Source organism: Aythya ferina, assembly GCF_964211825.1.
Source record: "Aythya ferina genome assembly, chromosome: 2".
Taxonomy (NCBI): domain Eukaryota; kingdom Metazoa; phylum Chordata; class Aves; order Anseriformes; family Anatidae; genus Aythya; species Aythya ferina.
Genome location: NC_140297.1, coordinates 112,734,326 through 112,751,859, shown reverse-complemented (window position 1 = coordinate 112,751,859; position 17,534 = coordinate 112,734,326). Strand labels below are relative to the sequence as shown.

The 17,534-nt window shown below is 35.6% G+C and overlaps 1 protein-coding gene across 5 annotated transcripts in view; it reads right to left on the bottom strand.

Annotated features, from left to right (window-relative positions):
• Positions 1-17,534, bottom strand: part of ST18 (ST18 C2H2C-type zinc finger transcription factor) — a 182,137-nt gene that overhangs the window by 151,946 nt on the left and 12,657 nt on the right. Inside the window, exon 1 of one of the 5 annotated variants that reach the window (XM_084507418.1) lies at positions 12,425-12,483. The exons of the other annotated variants lie outside the window; for them this stretch is intronic. The gene's annotated coding sequence lies outside the window, so the exon portion shown is untranslated. Of the gene's footprint in view, positions 1-12,424; positions 12,484-17,534 lie in introns of those variants that run through there. 5 annotated transcript variants of the gene reach the window in all.

Genomic DNA, 17,534 nt, shown 5'->3' with positions numbered 1-17,534 from the left:
ATAATGACAAAATTTAAGTGGAAGGTGCATATGTTACATTCTTAACTGATATATTTCCAACTCATGTGGTGCAAGAGGCGTCTCTGATTACACCAGCATTAGCTAAGTTGTCTATAAGATGAGACAATGCTATTAAGCATCAGGATCAAATCTCAAGGAAATGTTTTGTAATTTCATTAAAGTGGAATATGATTTTTTTCCCATGCACCAGTTGGGACATGCAGTACGCCAGTCCCAGAAACCCATACAATTGAAATAGTGCTAACTTAATTAAAAATGAAACACATTTTAAAATATCTTCCTTAGATATAGATAAACATTGACTGCATTTATATTTGTATGATGATCAAAGGATTTTTTCAACTCGTACTTGTCTCCCTGTAATTAAGCTCTGGTTCCTTAGCCCTTAGTGTTGGATGTACAAAGAGAAATCCTCAGATTTGATATTCTTTTTTGTGGACAGTTCTACCACTGTTCAACACATATAGAGTTTGCAAGTGGCAGTTTCTTCCTTAATTTCACAGTAAAAAAATCTTGGAGAAAGAGAGAAGGAAGCTTTTTAGCATTTTACTTCCATTGTGAATATATTTCTTCAGTTATATATATTACAAATAAGCTGTTTCTATTTTCCTCTGGCTTATCAAGGACACATTTTTAATTGTTAAGATTCTCTCAATGAAAACAAAACAAAACAAAACAACAATAACAACAAAAGACACTTGTGTTGTTCTAATGGCAGAGGTAACTATGTTACCATCTGCCAGAAAATGAGAAGTGCTAGTATGGAATCTTCAGCAATTGCACAAAATGTAAGACAATCCATTGGTTTTATTATTTATTTATTAGAACATAACATCAATCAGAACCACTGTGCAAGTAGAGCATAAACAAAGAGCATCTGCCCCAAAAAATTAAAACAAACAAAAATATATTAATAAAGGCTGTTCGTAGACTCTCTTAACATAGCTTCACTCCTGGGCTTCAGTTACTATGTACATCATTCAGTGCTCATACAGACTGTGTGATAGTTTTGCTGTCTGCATAAATAAAGTCCAGAGTGAAAATATCTAGTAGCCATACTACCTCAGATGTACTTCTGAAAATCAAATTCATGACTGAAACTATTTTCAAAAACATGGCATTTAAATATGTTTAAACACATTCAAGTGCCTATTATGCAACTTCCTTATTAGGGACTAAGTTCAGTGGTATGTTGGATACAGTGATACACATTTATTACAATATTGGGTCCCTATGAAGCATTTACATCACCATTTGGAGGTGCCCTATTTTTGGAAATTCAGTGTACAAATCCTGCAGGGAGAGTGGGAGCCCTAGATTTTCAGTGTTGTCTCCAAAAGGCTTTTTGAAAGGCTTATTGGCTAGCAGCTGTTCATGGAATGAACCATCATGGTTTTATGCACATAAAGAATCCTTAGACTTCACATTAATGTCACCCCTTTTAAACTCAGTCACGCTATTCAACTTCTCTAATGCATAAAGTTAGGGAAGCATACAAAGCTACAGATCTCTCTCTCTCCTGGAAACATACAAACAAATCTTAGCGTACTATTCACCTTACCAGTTCTGTCATGCCTCTGCTCCTTGCTCCAAGTCACATCTCTTCATGAGCTATTTCAATTGCAAATGAATTTTTGATAAAGAATTGGATACTGAAACGCCAGTTTGAGATGCCTTTACCTGTACTACCATCTAATTGCTTACAAAATTTTCAGTTAGGTTGTCTTTGTATTTTTAAATATTCCCTCTGAAATATTCTTTCCCTTACCCATCTGCTTTCTAGTAAGGCAAGCACAAATTAGCCATTTTTTCTTCCATTAAACACACATAGAATAATTCCAAAAGCTTAGTTTAACTTATCCTAAGATGATTTAAGAAACTAGCAGTCCCAGGGATTGATCAAATCTACTACCCTTACCTTTACAATACTTGAGTGTTCAGATTTTAGCTATCTGATCAAAGTGATATAGCACATGAAGCATTCCAGCTACAATAATACAAAGGTGCCCTCTGGGAAAGAGAGACTAGATTTTCCATGTTAATGCTCATCCATCCTCTAGATTATGTTGCAAATCAAAAATTCAGGATGTTAGTCACACTTCAGGTTTCTCACACCAGGTTAGATTCTTCCATGTCTGCATGGAGTGAATGTCAATTATATACCTAATCCACAAATAAAGCTGATTCTCTAGGTTTACAAATACAAATATAGGTGATCAAATTGGATCTTACATGAATAAATACCAAGAAAAGTCAGTATTTCATGTTTGAAACCTTATCTATTTTTAAGACTATCCAGGCCTATAACTGTAAAGCATAAGTATTTTAATAATCACACAGCGAAAAGATGCTGAAAGCACAAGCTTGTGAAAAAATATGTTTGGGATGAGGGAGTAAAATGTATATTATTCTTCCTATATCAATCTATTTCTAGGAAGCTGCATTCAAGGATACAAAATAGTTTATTTTGTTCAGAAGATTAAAATTAGAAGGTAAAATGAAGGTGTTTAGTAATATCAATTCTTCTGCAGGAAGCATACACTCAATGAAGGTTAGCATATTTCATAGCAGTACCTGCTATATCATTTGATAGCAAAAGCAAAAATAAAAATAAATAAGCAAAAAACAACTGCTGGCACTTAAAACTGGCAGTGTAGCTATCCATTTAAAACCCTGTATCAGATTACCAATACCATGTGATGTCTTATATAAAGCTGGATAACATTCATGATCAGTTTGTATCCAGTACAAAGCTTCTCATAAATAAATAGGGCTAGAGGCATGTTTTGATGGCAGAGGGCAGCATACTGCTCTGTTCTCATTGAAAGATGGCCCTGGTTTAGTAAAGATATGTTTTGTTGGCAAAAACTCTGCTATCATCTGGTTAAGTGGAAGGATGTTCAGACATGAAGCTCAAGCAAACATTTTAGCTTAATCTTGAAGGCAAGTGATTTACTTTGTAGCATTTCAAGGCTATTTATTTTACAGTACAGCAGCTTGTTTGCCTGGAATCAGTGTGACTCACAAAATCTTGTTAAAAAGGAATATTAGGAGGAGGAAAGAGAAAAATAAAAACAAGCAAGAGACAGAAAGAGCTATGAGAAGTTAGAAATATAAGTAAAAAAAAAAAAAAAAAAAGGAATTAAATATGAACAATGTTAGAGGATAGAAATATATCAAGTAAAATAATAAATTTAACTTTATCATTCATTTGAACCCTTTAATGGAGTTCCACTCTGCCCAGCAGTTTCTCTTGCAAATAGCTTCATAGGCATCAGTGGGACAATTCCTGACAGTTACTGCATTTTTATGTGAGTAAGTGGACAATATAGTCTTTCAGAAGATAACTAATAGAAATAACTACAGAATAGTCGGAAGCAAGGGAATGTACATTCAGTAAAGTTAAATATCACAGTAGTGGAAAAGACAAGGTAGTTTTATTTACTAGGAACCTGGCATTAATCAGCCTTTTAATGCATGTGCATTTATTTCACAATCACACACAATAAAAATCTTATTTCACCCATTATTTGTGCATTAAGAAGTTGATTAATTAAAGGAAATTCTAAGCATTAGACCTTTCCTTCCTTCCTGCTCTCCTCCCCCTAACTTCTCCTCCCCACCCCTCCCCCAACTCCTTCCATGTATACCCTTTTTGCCCACTGATGAACAGAAAATTATAGCGCAGCTACTATTTTAAATGGAAAAAAACTATTCACCTGGAATATGCTACTTAACTTAATCATGAGCTGTCAACACAGTAGATTTTATACTCATCCTTTGAGTTGTTCTTTCTCACATCAACCTCATCAGCTATCTTTTCCTGTGTTACGTAAATATGGTTAAGTTTTTATATACAAGTTTAGCCTATCATTTTCTATAGACACCTTTACAGAGTTACCTAGTTCTTCATAAAATTCATAAGTGTTGCTATAAAGAAGCTAATTTTGATGTCAGCTCCAGTTAAGGTAACATTAGGTAGTCACTTATCCTCAGATTCAGATTTCTGGTAATACATATATACACCAATGGCTGCCTTAAAATTGATCTCATCTGAAAAATATGTTTTATTTCAGATTTCTGTATATTACATTTTACAAGACACTTTCAATATGTACTACACGCCTCCTTAGTCTCTCACATTTTTTGGCTTAGCTTGTTTTACGTGGAAGTTTTGCTGTGTAACAGGCTTGTTGTTTTAGCACAGTGAATCAAAGATAGAGTACATGACAGCTGAGGATCTGCTTTTCCATTTTCAGCAACCAGTGATATTGACACCACCCTTAAAAACAGCTCCTTTGATGTGCAAGTTAAGGATGCCTCTGTCACTTTGAGTCAATGGCCAACAGCCATCATTTCTTCATCATTTGTATGTAGGTGTGACATCCTCCATCTGTCTCTGTTGCCACTTACCCAACAATCACAGGATTTAAGGAAAACAGGTAGGTAGACGGAAGATAGACATAAGACCTGCACAAAGGATGGATTACTCTCTCATCCTCACTTATCACAGCATTAACTGGTGGAATGGAAATGCAACTAAGAGACAGAAGAAAAGGATTCAGCACAGTGAGGGGGGCATATGAAATAATACCACACAAAGCCCATTGCTGGACAAACTGATCACAGGCACATGATGAGGTTGTGCTGTGAGGTTCACATGTGAAGCTATGACCTATATGAAAAACTATTTTTTTCTACCACTGAAGACAACCACAGTGGCAGATTTTAAAATCAGTAATCTGACTGCTTATTGGGTTTGGCTAGAGTCTAATCAATGTTCTGTCTATACTGGTTCTTGTACAAGGGAACAACTGATTACAACCAGTTCCCAGTTTCCCTTTTCACATTATCCTGTGCTAAAATCCTACATTTCCTCTAAGTGCTTTTCTTGTTCAGCATCCAGAGAACACCTCAATAGCACAGGACCTCTTCATGTGTAATATTACATGTCATCATTAAAATCAATATATGATGTATTTTAATTTAGGACTTCAACCCCATTAAAAGGAGTGAAAATTAGCAGTTAATAATCTCTAATTCTCTTTTTCCTGTGACAGTGAAGTCAATGATGCTTTTACCATTTTACCCAGGCAGCAGCTTGAACTTCCCCCATTAATGAAGGGGTAAAGTGAACACAGAAGTGTTGTACAGGCTGTGGGCAGGATCCAATAGTATCTAACAAAACAAAGAAGTAGAACCAATGAAAATTGGATGTCTTCAAACAAAAAGACCTTTAATTAAAACAAATGGATATTGTAGGAGAACTCTGAAAAAGAAAAGACAACACACAACAAAAGAAAACAAAAAGAACCAACGCAACAACCACAGCATTCCACAAATACACTCATTATACACTCTTAACATTTGTTGTTCCAGTATTGGCCATTTTCTGGCACTTGCTTTTTCTATTTTTTCAAATAAATTTATTATTATATGAATATTTTTACATTTGTTGTCATTTGGATATATTAGTCCATAAGAATAGGAAAAAAAAATGTTTAAAGGAAAAAAGATATTTCTAATCTCTCTCTATATATAAGGAACAAATGACATTGTCTTATACTATTTATTCCTAAATGAAGTGTGTTCTTTTTTCCATCAGATTCAACTAGGAACAATTATTCAGAAGTATAGGAAAAATTATTCAGAAGTATGCTTCCTAAGTGTGCAAAGTGACTAGAGGAAGCAACACTGTTATATTTGTAAAAATCCTCATACAAGCACTTAAATGTGACTATTCAAGCTGTAATGTGAACACCACATTTGACAAATCTATCATCACATTCTGATATTTAACGTTTAAAATTGAAGAAGTTGTTTGGTTTTACAAGTAGTAGATATAAATAATAATTCAATTGCAATACAAATGGGACAAAGTTGCTCCTAATTTGTACATATGAAACATCAAGGCTGGATTATAGCGAAGACAGAACAATGTAACTGCATTAAATAATCTGTGTGGACATATTAGGAAAGAAAATTGGTGAAAAACAGAAAGTTACAGAACTTCAGTAAGTTACCGCTCAGAAACACTCTAGGAACAGCCAGTGCCACAGAATAACCTGCAGCCTCTTTTGCCTGTTGGGCATTTAGAAGTCACAGGTGATCTAGTAGCATTTGTTACTACTAGATCACCTAAATGCATACTAAATACTACAGCACACCAAAGAAGCAGCTGGTTAGCTTAATGACTCTTCAGATGAATGACATTAGTGGAACCCCATGGCACCTTAGGGGCAGCATGATTGTGTCTTTCCAAGGATCAGGGTTAAATAATTCTACAGACATTAAAAGCTAATAGCTAAATCCATTGTTTGCACTCTGGAAAACCAAGTCAGTGTGCTTCCAGTATGGAAATGTTATCTAGGACAGAAAATTCCAAGGGCACCATCAAATCTCTTTGCAAATGCAGATTACAAAACTAGATGGAAAATTTATCAAGGCCTTGGAGGAAAATGGCTTTTAAAAACTGTTTTTAAGAGCCTCCTGTAGGACCACAACTGTGGATTTCTGTTCCACCAGAAAATTGTTTTTTGCTATAGTTTAGACAAATCAGAAAGAAACTGCAGCTATTAAGAAATTGTACTAGTAGGACAAAGAAGTAGACCTTACAAAAAGAGTTCCACAGTACCAAAGACCTAACAGAAGAGACAGGGACAGAAAATGGTACTAGCTAGGCTATGCTACATACAATAATACAATAATATAAATACAGTAATATTAATTTACAATCAACAATCTACATGCCATAATAACTAGATGGAAGGGTCCAGATGCCAGGGTAGTGCATGGTAGCAGGGTATACCTGCATGGCTAGTAATCAGGTGACATCTATAGAAGTCACATGATGATGGTCCATGGTCCACAAAGGAGGACCATCACATAGCACTTTTCACTACTGTGCCTCCCAGCTGGAAGATTTAGGTTGCATATTCTTAATAGACACAACCTTGCTAGACACAACCTTGCTGTTACGTGCTTCCATCAGCTCAGTCCCCAGGCTCTTTAGAGAACAGATGAATAATTCCATTTGCAGGACATGATACCCAGCTCTTCACTTCTGGGGCACTGTACTATTACTGGCACTGAAGTTAAAATAATCACAGGTGAATGGTCATGTAGTTTGTCTACAGGATGACACAATCCCTAAAGTCATTATTTGTAGAGAGCTCCAATCAGGAAATCAGACGTTATAATGTCCTTAAAGCTAATATTCTCACCTAACAAAGAGACTTTTGTGGCAGATGGTTAGTTATTTGTCCTGGCAAACTTGGATGATATCTCTATTGTTGTACTTAATGGTGGCTATGAACTCTAAAAAGAAAAGGAAAGAAAAACAAACAACAACAACAACAAACAAACAAACAAACAACAGCAAAGCATTTAATAACATTGCCTCCCCTGTGGTATATCCTGTTCCAGGCTGCTCTCACCTTAAAATTTACAAATGGCTTTTACAAGAAAGAGATTCTGAAGCTTTTATGGTTGTTTTGAAAAGAGACTTCAACATCACACTGACTGGCAGCAGGGAAAAGCAACTTAGGAAACTGCTTTTTCAAGGAGTATGTGAGCAATATTGTAACAGAAAAAAATGTGATAATGCCACAGCAAATGCAGAAAGAAAAATTTCAGAACCATCACACAGCTGATTCAAATTGAAGGGTGTTAAACAGGATTTGACCAGAACGAGCTTGCACATTTTCTACACTGTATTCTGAAATATATTCCTTCAAAATTTGCAAAGCTGGTGAAAATATTTCAGTTATCAGTAAAGGAATGATAAAAGTACAAGTATATGGGGCATGAAAAATGATGTTTATACAACCATGAGATTTTAAAATTCAATCATAAATTTTAAAATTAAGTTCAGTGTTGAAAACACATACAGTCCTCCACAAATATGTATATATATATATATAAATATTCATCATTTATAAATGTATATAAATATATAAATGTTCATCATTGCAGTTTGGGTACATGATCTTCAAAACTGTTAACTATTCAACAGCATTGAAAGTGAATGAAGAAGGATGGTACTCAAGCTATACCTGAGTATTTGTAAATGGACTTGAACATATTTTATTCACAAGTCCTTATTAACTCAGATATGAAGATGTTGTTGATACTGCCTTTTTTAATTCATAAAATAAGAAATTCTTCCTCCAAGGTCTTCATTCCTATCCTACAGAAATTTTATTAGCAAGTACACACACTCCAGAAATTATCGCTACCATTATACAGAATATGTTTTGTTTCATTGTGGTTATGATACTATAAGCACTAAATGCATAGTCTTCCTGAGTAGTGTGATAAATTGTGATCTATCTTTCCACAGAGCATTTACAATTCCATTATTACTTCTTATCAAAATATTTTAAAAATACTTTTATCTTTCTAACTTTAAGTTAAAATTTTAACTATTTAACTTTAACACAGACGTTGCTGTTTGGAAAAGGATGCTTTTGGTTCTCAAACACCTGATTGAAATTTGCCACTAACTTGATATGAATACAATTAAACTGAGAGGTTTATTTCATGCATATCTATAACAGGCACAGAATAATAATATAGGTGAAGTCATGATTTCATGTAATAAATGAACAAGGTACAATACTAAATTATCCTTTGAATTTCCAAGTGTTAGTATATCATTTCTGTCTTCTGTTAGTTTCACAAATCTATTTCTTCCCTTCAAAAATTAAAAACTGAAAGTGCCTAAGTGTTGTTCATTTTCCATTGCTTAGCATTTGTTTTGCTATTCTACTGATAGAGAAGGAAACATATCTTGTGCAGTAGTAGGCTTCACACCTGTCACACAGCACCGATGAAGTCAGCAGGAATGGAACGCACTGCACAGCTCCAGGCTGCCAGCCATGGGCCAGCAGGCTCCTGCAGCCAGGGCTGCATTTACTACACCCTGTTGTACAGTGGCCATCACTTTGCTGGGAATAACTTCTGCTTCCCACGGAGTGGGAGCTCAGGTAGCAGGAGATATGTCCTATTCAGAGAAAGCAGTTCTCTTTTCTATCAAGCATCTTGATGCTAGCAAACACAGCTAGCAAGCATGTTCCAAAATGAAGCTCGCAGGCTGAGAGGAAGAACATTTACAATATGGAATTGATCCATTTTAAGCATTCTAGTTGGCAAATGTGCTGAAGTACTTAAAAATAAAAAGCAGGGTGGGGGTGGGGGGGTGCTGGGGGAGGGAGACTGGAGTCTGCAGCAGATAATCTGGCATGAATCAGGAACAATATTTTGTAGGTGGGCCCAGTACAAAGCAAGGTCCATTAGGCTCAAAGGACACTGCAACAGAACAATGGAAGCAGACAGGAAGTCTGCACTAATAAATATGCCCATTGGGCCAGTGCCACTGCCTAGCATGGCATAGATACATACAGAAGGATTATACACTAAATGGTGCAAACACAGTCCAGTCCATCTGTCATAAACATTAAGTCCAAAGGCCACAGGTGCAGATTGCACTAAAAAGTAAAAATTACACCCAGACAGAGACCACTTCATGTAATATGGAGAAGTAAAAAGGAAAAAAAAAAAAAAAAGAAAAAAAAGGCAAACCAAACCAAACATGATTTGTTTCTAATCAATAAATGTTCTTAGAACAACCTTGTCTGTCCTTGGCGATTTCTACTTCTTTCTTTCCCTCTGTCTGTGTACATACATAACATATATTTTATTTCACAAAAGTGCTTTGAGTATTCAAGACCATTTTTAATTCAGTTAAATAAATCTACTTGATATTTGGGCAAAGGCACAGATAATTTAAAGTGAGATTCAGTCTTTTAGCGTGTTGAGAAGAGGATGTGTTTTCCCTTTGGAAGCAGGATCTATTAGACTCCAGGTATAGTTTGGATGACACTGATCTCTTACAGTGAAGCATCTTGAATATGTTCTCTGTAACTCTGTAGATTATTTATCTAATGCTCTCTACATGTCTACACACCAAAGAAAGTCCTTGTAGAAGGTTTTATCTGCCCTAGTCTTCTTATTCCAGAAAAATCACAGGCTAGTAACCAAACAATCAGGGCTAAAAGGGAGCAGGCTAATGAAAAAGAGCTCTATGTACAGTCTACCCAAGTGAAATGAGTCCCCACATAAAACAGTGACGCTCCATTTTGTTTAGTTTCCAAATCAACTGTATATCAAACCAGTGGAAATCAGAATTTCAAGTTTGTCCTTCTGTAAGAACAAAGTGTAAGGTGCTGAATAAGTACTTATTATGTTGTCAGATGTTTAAATGAAATGCCAATTCTCTAGCAGCACAGAATTTTAAAATTTCAACCAAAAGCAACACATCTTTGATGGAGTGTCAGATAGCACTAGACTCCTGGTTTAATAAACAAACAAAAGCCATGCAAGAATGTCATCATATTCTAACTGAACTGCATAATTCCATTTAAATTCTTGGCAATCCTATTGCTGTAATGAAAAAAAAAAAAAAAAAAAGTAGTTTTATAAGTAGTTTTATTCATACAAAATCTCTGGAACTTTTTCCTCCATGAGAACAGGTATTAGCTATCCATATTTAGTCAGCATCACACATTATCACACATTTTACCTCATTAACTTCACTGGTGAAATCTGGCCTCCACAAATTACTGAATAAACCTGAAACCTTTGTGATAGCACTAGCCATAAGATTATATAAACAGGTGAACAGGATGTCCTGCATTTTCTCCTTCTTCTGGCCAGACTTTTTATTGTACTTGCAGCCAAATATTGTAAAGATTTAATGTTACAGAAACCATATCCTGTTCAGCATCAAAAGAAGCAAGGTATAGGGAAGTGATTCTGCCTTCTCTACTCTGCTCTTGTGACACACAACCTGGGATGGGACTTTGAGCAACCTGGACTAGTGGAAGGCATTCCATGGCAGGGACTAGATATTCTTGAACATCCCTTCCAACATGATCCCTTCCAATATGATTCTATGAAAGGTGTCAACTGGATGTTATTTCAAAAATATTAAAGTAGCATTCAGGAACTCAAAGTCCTATAGTTTTCAGATTTTAAGAGGTGAATATGTTAATGTGATACTAGAAAGTGTTTGATTTGAATATGATGAATTAATTCTTTAAAAGAGATAATGGTGAAGAGCATCAGTCTCGTTTTCCCAAAGTCTCAAATAGAAAGCATTTAAGAGAATGTTAAAATAAATAAACAAAAAGATCTCAATGTATAAACATTGATTTCTAAGACCTATTTCTCTACCTAATACCAGAGGATTATAGTATTCTGGTTATCGTTTTTGCATTCTAGCTCTGGTGTCATCCAGTTTCCCATAGCCTGAACACACTCCTATTTTGATTAACAGAGGACTAGACAAAGTCTCCATTATTTTGCTGTTCCATGGGTAAATAACACAGTATCTTTACAGGTGTTTATTCCTGCCCTGTTGTTGCATCAATAGCTGTGACTTCAGCTGCTCCTACTTACTCTGCTTCCCCCTGTCCTCCATGACCAGGAACAACCACAATAAAGTTTCTTCTCTAATTGAGTAGGACTGCTTGTTAAATTGCAAGGAGATAAGGCTTTGCTCTGCCATATTGCAAGCCAACCAGCTCTCATACATCCTCTACAGAAATAAATAAATATGACACCAAGCCCAGCCTTGTAGCAAGGCTTACTTATCACAGTCACTGTTGTGATGCCTGTTCACCCAGTGTTAGATCACCTAAACTCAATACTTGAGTTTGCTTCCATTTCTGTTCATGTACTGTAACTATCAAGTAGTACTTCCTTGAAAGACAGGTTCCTGTGTCGGGATGCATGGGTGCAACCTAAACAAGTTCTAATGATTTATCACTAGCCTTCATTATCCATGCCCTTATGTCCCATTCCCTTCACTATGTTATTGGCAACACGTGCTCCTGACTATGCTGAACTCCTCCAAGACTGTGTTGAGTTCTCATTCCATCTGCAGATCTGCATCATGGTATTATCATGATCTGAGGCAGGGAGGGTCAGCAATGACTGAACACATCAGAGGGAACACATACCCACTTCCGTTCAGTTCAAGGCTACATCCTGTCCAAAATGTGGTGCAGGTTGATGATAGTCATGGAAGTCACATATATATCCTACTGCAATGCTAATTTTTAAATTTAATGTTTAAAACTGAAAACTCATATCAATGTTTTACCATTTTTGTAAAAATAAAGTTCACAGAATCACATATGTGTCAGTGTCCATTCCAGGCCTTACCAGCATTCTCCCATCCAATTCCTAATGTCTCCCAGAGTATAAATCCATGCAAGATCGAATCCAAGATCGATTACAGTGAATTATATATTTCCAAGCATACTTATGATTTCGTACTGATGACCTAATAAAGATCATGCATTAATTTTGCATTTCAAAAAGATAGGCTTAAAAATACCTGCTTATCATTCCCTTTGTTCTAATATTTTCACTTCCAAACAAAAATGCATCAGAATTTTTGATTTCTTTGACACACTTCTCTTCTTCCTTCCTCAGCAAAAATGTTTACATCAAACTTCAGAGGAAAAGAAAAAAAAAACAGAACATAAACAGCATCAGATTAATCCAAGGCATGGTTCAGAATCCATAAGCCATCCATTCCCTACCAACAGCATTCAATATCCTGGCAGAATACCTGTACTCAGCAAATTTCCTACACGTGAGGAGATATGACAAGAACCCCTCCACCGGAGAGATCATCCCAGCATGCACAGGAGGGTCAGAGACCTGGGTAAGCCAAATTTGATGTTTTTTCATTATAACCTATGTGAAAACAATACTGTGCCTTTATTAAAATGTGCAGCAGTATCCCTACTGCCTAACTGCAAGACAATCTCTTATATTTAGAGATTCATCAGATCTTCTCAATATACCAGTCTCATCTGATACACTGAAATAGGTGAGCTCACTTAGGAGGCAGAAGGTAGTATTCACTTGCAAGAAAAATGTTATTTCAAAATTTCCTCAGTATTGCTCTACCTAAACGTGTGTTTTTGTTGTTGTTTCTTTATTTGTTTTTCTTCTTCAGATTAAACAAGCCCTGCTTTCTCAGAGTCTCTTCACAAGGCATATAGTACTCTGATCAACTTGGTTAAGCCCTCCACCAAACTCATTCCATTCATACCTATTGATGAACATTCTGTCTTGTCTGGGTGTACCCAGAACTGGATGTAATATTCTAGATGTGGCCTAATTAGTACCAACTTAAGGGAAATAATAACTTCCTTAAATCAACTAGCTATTTTTCTGTTAATACAGTACAGTGCTCCATCAGCCTTCATCACTGCCAGCATACAGTGTTTAGCCCACTGTACACCAGGACACTTATTAAACAGGACAGGTTCCAGGACAGATCCCCAAGAAATTCCATATCATAGGCACAGAGACAGAGTATAAACCATTAGCTACTACCCTTTCAGTCTTCTGATCTCTCCAGTTTTATGCTCATCTAGTAGTCCATCCATCTACTCTTTAACGCTAGACCTTGAACTTGAAAATGTTGTGGGAGATTGTGCTGAAAAACTTACTAAATTCAAAGCAGATAACATCCCCTGCTCTCCTTAACCATGAATCTAGTTATGTCATCATGTAATGCAATAGAGTTGTTCAAGAATTAAAAACTGCTACTCCCAATCACTCTTTTCTCCATTCATTTTCTCAGAAACGGCTTCCAAGAAAACCAGCTCCATGATTTCCCCAAGGATGAAGTGAATCTTACCAGCAAGATGAGTCTTCACTGTTTCATCTGTATGGCCTTTTTTGAAGATGGGTACAATCTGTCTCTTATCACTTGGTACCTTCAGCAAATTCTACAACTTTTCAAAGATGGTAGTGGCCTTGCAAAGACATCATCCAGTTCTTTCAAGACTCTTTGTGCAGCCCATCAGGGAACTGGATGTGCCAAGTTCTTGTAAATAAATCCTCAATAAATCCTCATCTCCTGTTGGTTGTTCCCCTCTTTTTTGAATCCTGCCTTTATACATAGAGCCAGCTGATGATGACTGAAGTGAAGAAGTTTTGAGTATTTCAGCCTTACCTGGTTTTGCTCTCACTAAATTGCCTGTCCCATTCAAGCAGCAGGCACACATTCTGCTTCTTCAGCTTTTTCCTATCCATTTAGTGGTAGCAGCTCTTCCTGTTGCACTTGATGTGCCTTGCAAGTGTCAATTCCTGATGAGCTTTTGCTTACCTAATACCATACTGACATGTCATTTCTATATTCCTCTTTTGCAGCTTGAACATGTCTCCATCTTCTGTATACTGCCTCTTTGTTCTGGAGATGCATCACAGATTCCCTGTTTAGCCAGTCTGATCTTGTGATACATCTACTCTCATCCTGCCAGATTCAGATCATTCTTAGCCACTTATTATTCCAGGGACAAAAAGGGATGTTCTGGATCTCACAGAACTGAGCCATATTACATCAGGTGGTTTTACACAGTATACACTGACTTTATTCCTGACACTTCCCAATTCCCAGCATGAAAATCCTTGCTACCTTTCTCCTAAGCTGTGTAGATCTGCCAGATTTATTCACTGCTCAGATCAAATGTTAGGAGATCTGATGTGTTCAAATTCAAGTGCCACCAAAGACCATTAAAAATTTAGGTATGATGGAGGTGTTGTTTTCACTGGACATGGAAGAAAGATTATAAAACCTGTTGTACTCAGGCTATCAAAACCTGCCTGTCTTCAAAGTAACATATGACCCTGCAAAATGATGCTGTCCACAATTGCAACATGAGCTCTGAATGAGATCTTGCTGAACCAAAGTCTATAAACTGCACCATCTTGGCAACATAAATTACTGAAAACCTTGTCTGTAGTTTGATTCCAAAACTGTTCTATTTTGTTGCATACTACGTATAAGTATTCACATTTTCTGTGGTCATCGTTACCACCAGCAATAAACCACCAGAAAATCTTTACTCATACATTTTCTTTGAAACAGTGTAAATCTGCAACGAAAGTGGAATATTGTTTGACACATCCAATCATGTGATCAACACTTCTTTAGGAGCACTACTAATAAAATTATTTTCAAGGAAAAAAAAATGCAGTATTTCTGTGAATCAGGTTCACAGGAAATGACATGCTGTATAAAGCAGATAGTATTTTTAGGACCATATTCAATATTAATTCAATATTAATTACATATTTTCTTAAATTTTAATGTCTTAATTTCTTAAACAAAATGCATGTCAATATGAACTTGTTGATACCTCCAAAAATATGAATGAGCTGCCAAGAATTGTCCAGAGAAACTGTGTAATATGTTGTGTATACATTCATATATATATATACTCTTATGCAAATCATAAGTATTCTGATAAAAAGTCACTATGTATAGACATAGATTAAAAGTTTTCAGAAAGGCACACTTTTTTTTTTTTTTTTGACCAACAAAAAAATTGCATTTCTACAGTGTTGGGAAAACCTAGTACATACAACTCAATTTGAGGTATGCCGTTAAAGTACAAAAGGAAAAAGTAAGGCTGTGTACTTGTTAAATATTGCAAAGCCTATTATTAATGTCCCCTGACAGTATATTGAGCAATAATATACATAGACTATGGGAGCTTCTTTTGTGATAAAATCGTTATTTTACAGTTAGGGCCAAATTCTATAGTTAGGGTCAAATATAAGATCCACTTTCAGAATAGACATGTTAAAAACATAAAGGTGTTCAAAAATTTTTTAGCTTGTAACCAAGATCATGGATATGTTCTACAAATATACATATATATATATTTCTTACATATCTGTTTTACAGTTAAGCTGACAGAGTGAATTTTGACCTCTTAGAAATGCATAGTTATGAGAGAAATAATCCAGAAGTTGTCTATGGAAAGGAAGTGATTTTCAGGGTTTCTAGAAAGCTTTAATTCCTTCTATACCTCAGTTTTAATGTTGAAATTATAAAGGTCCTCACCCTCAGGTCACCATGTACAATATTTTTTTTTCTGGTATTGGGATATATAAGGCACTATGTCTTGGGTTGAGCATCCTATTGATATCAGTGGGAGGTGAAGAATATCAAGAGGACATCACAGTATAAAGTTGATTCCTGACATATGATAAAGTGACAAAATAAAAACCAAAAACCTAATATTTATTTGAGCTACATAGCAAAAAGGACAGATAATAAATTCTGAACAGAACGTTATGACAAAATGAAAAACAAAACAAAACAAAAACAAAACAAAGCAAAACAAAACAAAACAAAAAAACAAACAAACAAAAAAAATACAACAAACAGCTATGCTGTCCAGCCTCATAAGATCAGGGAGAAGCACTATTATGGATTAATTAAGTAGCTTCAAAACAAAATTGACTGTACATATATATGCATCACTAAAATGGTTGATCCACCAAAAGTGAAACCATGATATTGATATATAATACATTTTTCAGAATTATACCAATCTTTTAGGCTGGTACTTTGTTCTTCATATGGGTGAATAATATCTTCTTTCTCTTTGGGGAATTTTGAAGTTACAATTTCTTTGACAATGTTTATCATTCTAATTTATTGGCTCTAATTTATTTTAGGTTATTTTGCAATCTGCAGATTGATAACGTAATTACAAGTAAGGAACCTTAATTAACTCAATTTCTAGTGCAAATGCCACAGTGTCCTTGTTTATATGCAGAGATTTTTCACTAGTGAAGCTATCTCAATTACAGATCACACTGACTGAATTGAATTAGTGCTATTTTCATCTGGGCACAAGATCACAATTTTTTGATACACGCTTAAGCAAAACACACAGCTTTATAGTTCAGTGACAGTTTTTTCCATATAGGGTAGTGCAAAAATATTAGTCACCACTATACACACACACACACACAAGGATGGAGAAATCTGTCCCAGACTTGGAAACAAATGAACACCCACCATAAAACTTAGCTATATGGTGATAGGATAATTGCACAGCTACTTTACAGAGAAGAATTAAAAAATAAAAAATCACAGACATCAGAAAAGAGGGGCAAAATGAGAATATAATGTTACTATACCTGTAAGATTGTATGAGAGTCGTATCACAATCAAGAAAATACTAAACATTAATCTAGCAAGAGACTAAGAACTTCAATGATAAGATAGACCTTCTGTTCATTAATCATGAACAGCTCTGCGGTAATCTTTTATATTTGGTCTGGATATAGATAAGAATAGCAAACTTCCACCATAACAATATATTTTATTGAAATACATGTTTCCAGCAACATTGTTTTGGTCCCTGAATTTTGGGGTTTTATATCCCATATGCTACAGAAAAAGCCCGACCAGATGTTCATGAAATTGAACATGTAAACAAACTTAATTGGAGAAATACAAATACTTGGACATTTGGATTTCAACATCAACTGGCTAAAACCAGATTATTTAATATTATGTGAACCACCTCAATCTTTGCACTACTTTTGGGGAAAAGCATTTGACGGGAAGAGTTGTTCCCCCTGCCCGTTCCCCCCCCAAGTGCTAATGAAGAGTATCAGTTACT